Genomic DNA, 12,314 nt, shown 5'->3' with positions numbered 1-12,314 from the left:
CACAACGCCAGGCCCAGCAAGGGCCTGAGCAGCAACCTTTCTGATGGCTGTGAGGGCTGAATCGCTTATATCTGGCACCTGCAAAGGTGAGAGACTCATGTGAGATGCGGCCAAGCAAAGGATCTCATTGCTCACAAGGGCAGCAAACGTTTCCACTGCTCAGAGAAGAAGCTGCCTCTCAGAACCTCTGAAACAAACCCGCCTGTTTCTCACGGCTGCCCCCCAATTGGACAGAATAGCATCTGCAGGGAAATGCAAGAGAAGGGCGAATCACACTGCCGGGCTTTCGGCAAGGCTGAGATTCAAGAACCTGAGTTAGGAGACCAAGTCTTTCCTAACGGGGAAGTCAATGGAGGGAAGCACAGGCAAAAAAAGCATTCCCCTCCAATCTAGGAAATGGGCAGTGTTGCCCAGCTAAGGAGAGAGAGAGCACCACAGGTACACCAGGGGCAGCTACATCCGCCCCTAAAGGGCAGGGTATTCCTCACACACTCTCCGCTGGCCTCTGTCTGCCGCGAGTCTTCCCCTTCCCCCCATTCAGACCTGAAGTGAATCTGAACAAGACTGAAGAACCCTTTTTTTCCTGCTGCCCCGTCATCGACATGAGCATGAACAGAAGCTCTCCAGCTTCCACCCCACACAGGCCCAGCAGTTAACTTCCCACCAGAAACAGGGCCCCGTGCGGGGATCTTCTGCTGTGTGCACAGAGAAGGCAGCAGCAACAGATGTGTTGCAAAACCAGAGCACAACCGGCATCTTGGAAAGCAAGCCCTGGACTAGGTCACTCAGAGCTCAAAGGAGCGCAGAGGAAGGGCTCTTGCACAGCCACTGCCCAGGGGACGATGCCTTCCCACAATTCCGGCTGCCACAGGAAAGGCCCCAAGCAGCAGCACCTCGCTTCCCTGCCCTCTGAGGGCCTGCACTCACAGCACGTGCAGCTGGCCATCCAACCTCAGCAGCTTGAAAGGCACTGCAAACAGACACCGCGGGGAGGTGGCATGAGCCCAGGGGGAGTGGGGCCTGTATCCCGTGCTCACAGGATGGGCACCTCCTTCGGCAGCCAAAGGACCTCATCAGACGTGGAGATCATGCCCTGCCAAGTCATGCAAGGCTGCACAACATGCCGGAAGGAAAAGTAGCAAAGCTCAGGCTGCCCACACCAAGGCTTTCTCTCCAGGCAGCAAGGAGAACAGCAGGCACAGCAACAGTGACAGGCTCCAAGACACACCGTTGCCCCCTCTCCTCCCAATTCCTTTAGCCACTGCTCAGTGCTCCCAAACACTCTGCTTTTAGGATGGAAAATGGATTCTAGTTGGGCACCCAGCCTCAAAGAAGGAGAAAGGCATCGAGGGAGTCAAGCACTGCTACCTCTGCAGCTACGCTGCTCATTGCAGCTTGCCTGCCCCAGGGACATACTTGGGAAAGGCTTTGATGACAGGAGGAGCAGAGGCTCTCTCTCACTCTCACTGGAGCCCTCCCGCCTCTCCCGGACTCTGCACACACACACACACACACGCACAGTCCCCTTATCTCAGAGCCCACAACTCTGATCCGGCATTCAGGATGCTCTGGGCACACAGAGAGATGCCTGACACCAGGATGTAGCCACGCTCGGCTTGTGCCAGCCCCAAGAGAAGGTTTCACATGAAGGAAAGGGCTTCAAGGTCACTACGTGAATCTGGCACTGTGAGAACAGCCCCTGCTCCTTGGCCTTGGGGGCAGGAAGAGGGAGACTGCCCTTCTGCTTGCAAGGCAGCATCCTTTCCAGGCCAAGAAAGAGCTCCTCTCTGTTGAGTCCCCTCTCACTGCATACTCCCTGGCCTCTGGAAAGAGCCCGCGTTGTGGCCCAAAGGTCAGGCAAACACCTCCCTCTTGCAAAGGCTTCACAAGAGTATGCAGCCCTCTCCTCAGCCTCACAGCGTGTCCTTAGAGCCCTAGCCCTGCTGTTGGCAGGTAGAAACAATCCTGCTTACTTTCAGCTATGGGGAATGAGGAAAGGCCCCCATGTCTGGGGGGCAGGATTTGACTTTCCCAAGGGTCTCCACCCAGGAAGCAGTGTCTGCAGAAACAGGAAGCCAGCAGGAGGCTCTCCCAACCACTTGCTCTGTGCAGCCCATCCAGCCAGAGATTACTAGTTGTTGCGGTATGGGATGAAAGGCATTCAGAGTCACTAGGGCCATGATGTCCAAGGGAAACATGCATCTCCAAGACCAACAAGGCTACAGGCTCACCCTCACACACAGCTCCAAGCACCTCACCTGCCACGACGCTCCTTCCCCTTGACTCTCTTCCCCATGTCTTTCTCCATTCTAGCAGGCTGCTTTTCTTGAATGGAGATGTACATAGCGGGAACATCCCCTGTAAGCAGCAGACCAGAAAACCCTGCAGAGCACCATCGAGGTGGCCATCTGTACAGCAGTGACTGCGTAGCACCGCTCCAGCCAGCGATAGACCTGTGAAGCCTCAAGGGGATTCCTTTGAAGCCATGTTTCCAAGGCACTCTGAGGCTCTCCCTCACTCTGGCTCCTGTCCAGCTCTTCATTTCTAGCCTGAAACACCCTTTCCTGTGGGAATGCTTTTCTACTGCTCTACCCTGTCCACACCAGGAACAGTGGGGCTCGCAGGGACATGCTGGTGACCTAAGAGGGACTCTTTGGGGCCATAACTTCACACGAGGGAAACAGAGCCTGCGATCCTTCGTCGGATCTCACGGGCTGCATTTTCTCTGCTGAGGCAGTCAGCCCAAAAGCATTGGTCTGGCATTGTGAATGAAAAACTTGCAAGCAAAGGGTCAAGCTGCCTGCTTTGAACATCCGAGGAAGTCTTGGCACACATCACCGGACTTTTGACCATCTCCTCTAGGTGGCTTTTCCCATCAGAGGAAAATACTAGGATTCCATGAGACAGGTCCTCACAGAGGGCACTCCTTCCATTACCATTCTGCTCCAGACAGAAGCAACGAATCACAAGGATTCTCCTCAGCTTGGACTCCCTTCTTCTCCCCCTTCTCCCATGGAAGAGCACTTTGCCGTGTACATTAGGGCACGAGTCCCCTGGGAAAGTTTAACTCAAAGGGCCTAGCTTCACTTGGGACTGTTGGCCTGCCACGGGGTCTTACCCCCGCAGGAGGCACTGGAGACTTCCCATCATGGGTGAGCAGAACTGCATCTAGTGCCTCGTACTATCTAAGGCACTGCACTGGAGCCTTGGCTCCGCAGTCCTGCCAAGGAGGACAGAAGGAGAAGGTGCAAAACCCTGGCAGCAATCAGCTGCTCTGTTACCTTTCTCAACACCGAGACTGTCTGTTCTCCTTTCCTCTTCCGAAAGCTCTTTCACAGCTCTCACTGCGCGTTTGGTGGGGGGAGTCACCAGCTCAAGCCTGGAGATAGGGAAAAGACTCCACGCTGAAGGAAGGGCACCACATTGCCATGCAGCATGTCCTTGGCAGCTTATGTTCATTAGGGACACACAGAGCTCCTAGGAAGCCCATCCGATCCCTAAGTACAATATGCAGAATATGCCAGGTCCTGGAGGACTGTTGTAGGAAACGCAGTGACCAAGTGAAGGCCTGCAGTGCTGGGAGGGGCAGGAGCTTCCTTCTCAGACTCTTCCAGGCTTTCCCTGGCTTTCCCATGAGAAAGCTTTTGGCAGCTTTCCAAGACAAACCCTCCATGCTGCCACCGGAGGCAGTCTCCCAGCTCTTGACCATGCTCATGTCCAGGCAGAAGAAACTAGCCTCCTTTCCTCTACCTTTCCACCACCGTTTGAAACTCCAGCCTAGCCCTCCACATCCCCTGCCGTCCCTCCAACGCTCATGTCAGTGCCTCTGCAAACAACAGCCTCCATCAGCCAGGCCTTTAAGGGATCCATCCCCTTAGCTAGGAGGCAGCCAGGACACAGCTCTGCAGAAACGGCCTCTGCCACGCCCTCCCACCACCACACACAGCTCAGGTCAAGCCAGAGCAAACCTGGAGTTCCCTGGGAACCAGCCAGTGGAAAGTGTTAGTCCCAAATCACTTCCTGAGCAGCCTTCACCAACCCTCGCAGCACAGCACTCCCACACACGCAGTGAGAAGCTGCTTGCTGGGTCAGCTGGAGGCTAAGAAGCAAGCAAACATGCTCGCTTGGGAAGCACAACGCCAGGCCCAGCAAGGGCCTGAGCAGCAACCTTTCTGATGGCTGTGAGGGCTGAATCGCTTATATCTGGCACCTGCAAAGGTGAGAGACTCATGTGAGATGCGGCCAAGCAAAGGATCTCATTGCTCACAAGGGCAGCAAACGTTTCCACTGCTCAGAGAAGAAGCTGCCTCTCAGAACCTCTGAAACAAACCCGCCTGTTTCTCACGGCTGCCCCCCAATTGGACAGAATAGCATCTGCAGGGAAATGCAAGAGAAGGGCGAATCACACTGCCGGGCTTTCGGCAAGGCTGAGATTCAAGAACCTGAGTTAGGAGACCAAGTCTTTCCTAACGGGGAAGTCAATGGAGGGAAGCACAGGCAAAAAAAGCATTCCCCTCCAATCTAGGAAATGGGCAGTGTTGCCCAGCTAAGGAGAGAGAGAGCACCACAGGTACACCAGGGGCAGCTACATCCGCCCCTAAAGGGCAGGGTATTCCTCACACACTCTCCGCTGGCCTCTGTCTGCCGCGAGTCTTCCCCTTCCCCCCATTCAGACCTGAAGTGAATCTGAACAAGACTGAAGAACCCTTTTTTTCCTGCTGCCCCGTCATCGACATGAGCATGAACAGAAGCTCTCCAGCTTCCACCCCACACAGGCCCAGCAGTTAACTTCCCACCAGAAACAGGGCCCCGTGCGGGGATCTTCTGCTGTGTGCACAGAGAAGGCAGCAGCAACAGATGTGTTGCAAAACCAGAGCACAACCGGCATCTTGGAAAGCAAGCCCTGGACTAGGTCACTCAGAGCTCAAAGGAGCGCAGAGGAAGGGCTCTTGCACAGCCACTGCCCAGGGGACGATGCCTTCCCACAATTCCGGCTGCCACAGGAAAGGCCCCAAGCAGCAGCACCTCGCTTCCCTGCCCTCTGAGGGCCTGCACTCACAGCACGTGCAGCTGGCCATCCAACCTCAGCAGCTTGAAAGGCACTGCAAACAGACACCGCGGGGAGGTGGCATGAGCCCAGGGGGAGTGGGGCCTGTATCCCGTGCTCACAGGATGGGCACCTCCTTCGGCAGCCAAAGGACCTCATCAGACGTGGAGATCATGCCCTGCCAAGTCATGCAAGGCTGCACAACATGCCGGAAGGAAAAGTAGCAAAGCTCAGGCTGCCCACACCAAGGCTTTCTCTCCAGGCAGCAAGGAGAACAGCAGGCACAGCAACAGTGACAGGCTCCAAGACACACCGTTGCCCCCTCTCCTCCCAATTCCTTTAGCCACTGCTCAGTGCTCCCAAACACTCTGCTTTTAGGATGGAAAATGGATTCTAGTTGGGCACCCAGCCTCAAAGAAGGAGAAAGGCATCGAGGGAGTCAAGCACTGCTACCTCTGCAGCTACGCTGCTCATTGCAGCTTGCCTGCCCCAGGGACATACTTGGGAAAGGCTTTGATGACAGGAGGAGCAGAGGCTCTCTCTCACTCTCACTGGAGCCCTCCCGCCTCTCCCGGACTCTGCACACACACACACACACACGCACAGTCCCCTTATCTCAGAGCCCACAACTCTGATCCGGCATTCAGGATGCTCTGGGCACACAGAGAGATGCCTGACACCAGGATGTAGCCACGCTCGGCTTGTGCCAGCCCCAAGAGAAGGTTTCACATGAAGGAAAGGGCTTCAAGGTCACTACGTGAATCTGGCACTGTGAGAACAGCCCCTGCTCCTTGGCCTTGGGGGCAGGAAGAGGGAGACTGCCCTTCTGCTTGCAAGGCAGCATCCTTTCCAGGCCAAGAAAGAGCTCCTCTCTGTTGAGTCCCCTCTCACTGCATACTCCCTGGCCTCTGGAAAGAGCCCGCGTTGTGGCCCAAAGGTCAGGCAAACACCTCCCTCTTGCAAAGGCTTCACAAGAGTATGCAGCCCTCTCCTCAGCCTCACAGCGTGTCCTTAGAGCCCTAGCCCTGCTGTTGGCAGGTAGAAACAATCCTGCTTACTTTCAGCTATGGGGAATGAGGAAAGGCCCCCATGTCTGGGGGGCAGGATTTGACTTTCCCAAGGGTCTCCACCCAGGAAGCAGTGTCTGCAGAAACAGGAAGCCAGCAGGAGGCTCTCCCAACCACTTGCTCTGTGCAGCCCATCCAGCCAGAGATTACTAGTTGTTGCGGTATGGGATGAAAGGCATTCAGAGTCACTAGGGCCATGATGTCCAAGGGAAACATGCATCTCCAAGACCAACAAGGCTACAGGCTCACCCTCACACACAGCTCCAAGCACCTCACCTGCCACGACGCTCCTTCCCCTTGACTCTCTTCCCCATGTCTTTCTCCATTCTAGCAGGCTGCTTTTCTTGAATGGAGATGTACATAGCGGGAACATCCCCTGTAAGCAGCAGACCAGAAAACCCTGCAGAGCACCATCGAGGTGGCCATCTGTACAGCAGTGACTGCGTAGCACCGCTCCAGCCAGCGATAGACCTGTGAAGCCTCAAGGGGATTCCTTTGAAGCCATGTTTCCAAGGCACTCTGAGGCTCTCCCTCACTCTGGCTCCTGTCCAGCTCTTCATTTCTAGCCTGAAACACCCTTTCCTGTGGGAATGCTTTTCTACTGCTCTACCCTGTCCACACCAGGAACAGTGGGGCTCGCAGGGACATGCTGGTGACCTAAGAGGGACTCTTTGGGGCCATAACTTCACACGAGGGAAACAGAGCCTGCGATCCTTCGTCGGATCTCACGGGCTGCATTTTCTCTGCTGAGGCAGTCAGCCCAAAAGCATTGGTCTGGCATTGTGAATGAAAAACTTGCAAGCAAAGGGTCAAGCTGCCTGCTTTGAACATCCGAGGAAGTCTTGGCACACATCACCGGACTTTTGACCATCTCCTCTAGGTGGCTTTTCCCATCAGAGGAAAATACTAGGATTCCATGAGACAGGTCCTCACAGAGGGCACTCCTTCCATTACCATTCTGCTCCAGACAGAAGCAACGAATCACAAGGATTCTCCTCAGCTTGGACTCCCTTCTTCTCCCCCTTCTCCCATGGAAGAGCACTTTGCCGTGTACATTAGGGCACGAGTCCTCTGGGAAAGTTTAACTCAAAGGGCCTAGCTTCACTTGGGACTGTTGGCCTGCCACGGGGTCTTACCCCCGCAGGAGGCACTGGAGACTTCCCATCATGGGTGAGCAGAACTGCATCTAGTGCCTCGTACTATCTAAGGCACTGCACTGGAGCCTTGGCTCCGCAGTCCTGCCAAGGAGGACAGAAGGAGAAGGTGCAAAACCCTGGCAGCAATCAGCTGCTCTGTTACCTTTCTCAACACCGAGACTGTCTGTTCTCCTTTCCTCTTCCCAAAGCTCTTTCACAGCTCTCACTGCGCGTTTGGTGGGGGGAGTCACCAGCTCAAGCCTGGAGATAGGGAAAAGACTCCACGCTGAAGGAAGGGCACCACATTGCCATGCAGCATGTCCTTGGCAGCTTATGTTCATTAGGGACACACAGAGCTCCTAGGAAGCCCATCCGATCCCTAAGTACAATATGCAGAATATGCCAGGTCCTGGAGGACTGTTGTAGGAAACGCAGTGACCAAGTGAAGGCCTGCAGTGCTGGGAGGGGCAGGAGCTTCCTTCTCAGACTCTTCCAGGCTTTCCCTGGCTTTCCCATGAGAAAGCTTTTGGCAGCTTTCCAAGACAAACCCTCCATGCTGCCACCGGAGGCAGTCTCCCAGCTCTTGACCATGCTCGTGTCCAGGCAGAAGAAACTAGCCTCCTTTCCTCTACCTTTCCACCACCGTTTGAAACTCCAGCCTAGCCCTCCACATCCCCTGCCGTCCCTCCAACGCTCATGTCAGTGCCTCTGCAAACAACAGCCTCCATCAGCCAGGCCTTTAAGGGATCCATCCCCTTAGCTAGGAGGCAGCCAGGACACAGCTCTGCAGAAACGGCCTCTGCCACGCCCTCCCACCACCACACACAGCTCAGGTCAAGCCAGAGCAAACCTGGAGTTCCCTGGGAACCAGCCAGTGGAAAGTGTTAGTCCCAAATCACTTCCTGAGCAGCCTTCACCAACCCTCGCAGCACAGCACTCCCACACACGCAGTGAGAAGCTGCTTGCTGGGTCAGCTGGAGGCTAAGAAGCAAGCAAACATGCTCGCTTGGGAAGCACAACGCCAGGCCCAGCAAGGGCCTGAGCAGCAACCTTTCTGATGGCTGTGAGGGCTGAATCGCTTATATCTGGCACCTGCAAAGGTGAGAGACTCATGTGAGATGCTGCCAAGCAAAGGATCTCGTTGCTCACAAGGGCAGCAAACGTTTCCACTGCTCAGAGAAGAAGCTGCCTCTCAGAACCTCTGAAACAAACCCGCCTGTTTCTCACGGCTGCCCCCCAATTGGACAGAATAGCATCTGCAGGGAAATGCAAGAGAAGGGCGAATCACACTGCCGGGCTTTCGGCAAGGCTGAGATTCAAGAACCTGAGTTAGGAGACCAAGTCTTTCCTAACGGGGAAGTCAATGGAGGGAAGCACAGGCAAAAAAAGCATTCCCCTCCAATCTAGGAAATGGGCAGTGTTGCCCAGCTAAGGAGAGAGAGAGCACCACAGGTACACCAGGGGCAGCTACATCCGCCCCTAAAGGGCAGGGTATTCCTCACACACTCTCCGCTGGCCTCTGTCTGCCGCGAGTCTTCCCCTTCCCCCCATTCAGACCTGAAGTGAATCTGAACAAGACTGAAGAACCCTTTTTTTCCTGCTGCCCCGTCATCGACATGAGCATGAACAGAAGCTCTCCAGCTTCCACCCCACACAGGCCCAGCAGTTAACTTCCCACCAGAAACAGGGCCCCGTGCGGGGATCTTCTGCTGTGTGCACAGAGAAGGCAGCAGCAACAGATGTGTTGCAAAACCAGAGCACAACCGGCATCTTGGAAAGCAAGCCCTGGACTAGGTCACTCAGAGCTCAAAGGAGCGCAGAGGAAGGGCTCTTGCACAGCCACTGCCCAGGGGACGATGCCTTCCCACAATTCCGGCTGCCACAGGAAAGGCCCCAAGCAGCAGCACCTCGCTTCCCTGCCCTCTGAGGGCCTGCACTCACAGCACGTGCAGCTGGCCATCCAACCTCAGCAGCTTGAAAGGCACTGCAAACAGACACCGCGGGGAGGTGGCATGAGCTCAGGGGGAGTGGGGCCTCTATCCCGTGCTCACAGGATGGGCACCTCCTTCAGCAGCCAAAGGACCTCATCAGACGTGGAGATCATGCCCTGCCAAGTCATGCAAGGCTGCACAACATGCCGGAAGGAAAAGTAGCAAAGCTCAGGCTGCCCACACCAAGGCTTTCTCTCCAGGCAGCAAGGAGAACAGCAGGCACAGCAACAGTGACAGGCTCCAAGACACACCGTTGCCCCCTCTCCTCCCAATTCCTTTAGCCACTGCTCAGTGCTCCCAAACACTCTGCTTTTAGGATGGAAAATGGATTCTAGTTGGGCACCCAGCCTCAAAGAAGGAGAAAGGCATCGAGGGAGTCAAGCACTGCTACCTCTGCAGCTACGCTGCTCATTGCAGCTTGCCTGCCCCAGGGACATACTTGGGAAAGGCTTTGATGACAGGAGGAGCAGAGGCTCTCTCTCACTCTCACTGGAGCCCTCCCGCCTCTCCCGGACTCTGCACACACACACACACACGCACAGTCCCCTTATCTCAGAGCCCACAACTCTGATCCGGCATTCAGGATGCTCTGGGCACACAGAGAGATGCCTGACACCAGGATGTAGCCACGCTCGGCTTGTGCCAGCCCCAAGAGAAGGTTTCACATGAAGGAAAGGGCTTCAAGGTCACTACGTGAATCTGGCACTGTGAGAACAGCCCCTGCTCCTTGGCCTTGGGGGCAGGAAGAGGGAGACTGCCCTTCTGCTTGCAAGGCAGCATCCTTTCCAGGCCAAGAAAGAGCTCCTCTCTGTTGAGTCCCCTCTCACTGCATACTCCCTGGCCTCTGGAAAGAGCCCGCGTTGTGGCCCAAAGGTCAGGCAAACACCTCCCTCTTGCAAAGGCTTCACAAGAGCATGCAGCCCTCTCCTCAGCCTCACAGCGTGTCCTTAGAGCCCTAGCCCTGCTGTTGGCAGGTAGAAACAATCCTGCTTACTTTCAGCTATGGGGAATGAGGAAAGGCCCCCATGTCTGGGGGACAGGATTTGACTTTCCCAAGGGTCTCCACCCAGGAAGCAGTGTCTGCAGAAACAGGAAGCCAGCAGGAGGCTCTCCCAACCACTTGCTCTGTGCAGCCCATCCAGCCAGAGATTACTAGTTGTTGCGGTATGGGATGAAAGGCATTCAGAGTCACTAGGGCCATGATGTCCAAGGGAAACATGCATCTCCAAGACCAACAAGGCTACAGGCTCACCCTCACACACAGCTCCAAGCACCTCACCTGCCACGACGCTCCTTCCCCTTGACTCTCTTCCCCATGTCTTTTTCCATTCTAGCAGGCTGCTTTTCTTGAATGGAGATGTACATGGCGGGAACATCCCCTGTAAGCAGCAGACCGGAAAACCCTGCAGAGCACCATCGAGGTGGCCATCTGTACAGCAGTGACTGCGTAGCACCGCTCCAGCCAGCGATAGACCTGTGAAGCCTCAAGGGGATTCCTTTGAAGCCATGTTTCCAAGGCACTCTGAGGCTCTCCCTCACTCTGGCTCCTGTCCAGCTCTTCATTTCTAGCCTGAAACACCCTTTCCTGTGGGAATGCTTTTCTACTGCTCTACCCTGTCCACACCAGGAACAGTGGGGCTCGCAGGGACATGCTGGTGACCTAAGAGGGACTCTTTGGGGCCATAACTTCACACGAGGGAAACAGAGCCTGCGATCCTTCGTCGGATCTCACGGGCTGCATTTTCTCTGCTGAGGCAGTCAGCCCAAAAGCATTGGTCTGGCATTGTGAATGAAAAACTTGCAAGCAAAGGGTCAAGCTGCCTGCTTTGAACATCCGAGGAAGTCTTGGCACACATCACCGGACTTTTGACCATCTCCTCTAGGTGGCTTTTCCCATCAGAGGAAAATACTAGGATTCCATGAGACAGGTCCTCACAGAGGGCACTCCTTCCATTACCATTCTGCTCCAGACAGAAGCAACGAATCACAAGGATTCTCCTCAGCTTGGACTCCCTTCTTCTCCCCCTTCTCCCATGGAAGAGCACTTTGCCGTGTACATTAGGGCACGAGTCCCCTGGGAAAGTTTAACTCAAAGGGACTATCTTCACTTGGGACTGTTGGCCTGCCACGGGGTCTTACCCCCGCAGGAGGCACTGGAGACTTCCCATCATGGGTGAGCAGAACTGCATCTAGTGCCTCGTACTATCTAAGGCACTGCACTGGAGCCTTGGCTCCGCAGTCCTGCCAAGGAGGACAGAAGGAGAAGGTGCAAAACCCTGGCAGCAATCAGCTGCTCTGTTACCTTTCTCAACACCGAGACTGTCTGTTCTCCTTTCCTCTTCCCAAAGCTCTTTCACAGCTCTCACTGCGCGTTTGGTGGGGGGAGTCACCAGCTCAAGCCTGGAGATAGGGAAAAGACTCCACGCTGAAGGAAGGGCACCACATTGCCATGCAGCATGTCCTTGGCAGCTTATGTTCATTAGGGACACACAGAGCTCCTAGGAAGCCCATCCGATCCCTAAGTACAATATGCAGAATATGCCAGGTCCTGGAGGACTGTTGTAGGAAACGCAGTGACCAAGTGAAGGCCTGCAGTGCTGGGAGGGGCAGGAGCTTCCTTCTCAGACTCTTCCAGGCTTTCCCTGGCTTTCCCATGAGAAAGCTTTTGGCAGCTTTCCAAGACAAACCCTCCATGCTGCCACCGGAGGCAGTCTCCCAGCTCTTGACCATGCTCGTGTCCAGGCAGAAGAAACTAGCCTCCTTTCCTCTACCTTTCCACCACCGTTTGAAACTCCAGCCTAGCCCTCCACATCCCCTGCCGTCCCTCCAACGCTCATGTCAGTGCCTCTGCAAACAACAGCCTCCATCAGCCAGGCCTTTAAGGGATCCATCCCCTTAGCTAGGAGGCAGCCAGGACACAGCTCTGCAGAAACGGCCTCTGCCACGCCCTCCCACCACCACACACAGCTCAGGTCAAGCCAGAGCAAACCTGGAGTTCCCTGGGAACCAGCCAGTGGAAAGTGTTAGTCCCAAATCACTTCCTGAGCAGCCTTTACCAACCCTCGCAGCATAG

The sequence above is a fragment of the Rhea pennata genome, unplaced genomic scaffold (assembly GCF_028389875.1).
Source record: "Rhea pennata isolate bPtePen1 unplaced genomic scaffold, bPtePen1.pri scaffold_26, whole genome shotgun sequence".
NCBI lineage: Eukaryota > Metazoa > Chordata > Aves > Rheiformes > Rheidae > Rhea > Rhea pennata.
This window is presented reverse-complemented; position numbering follows the sequence as displayed.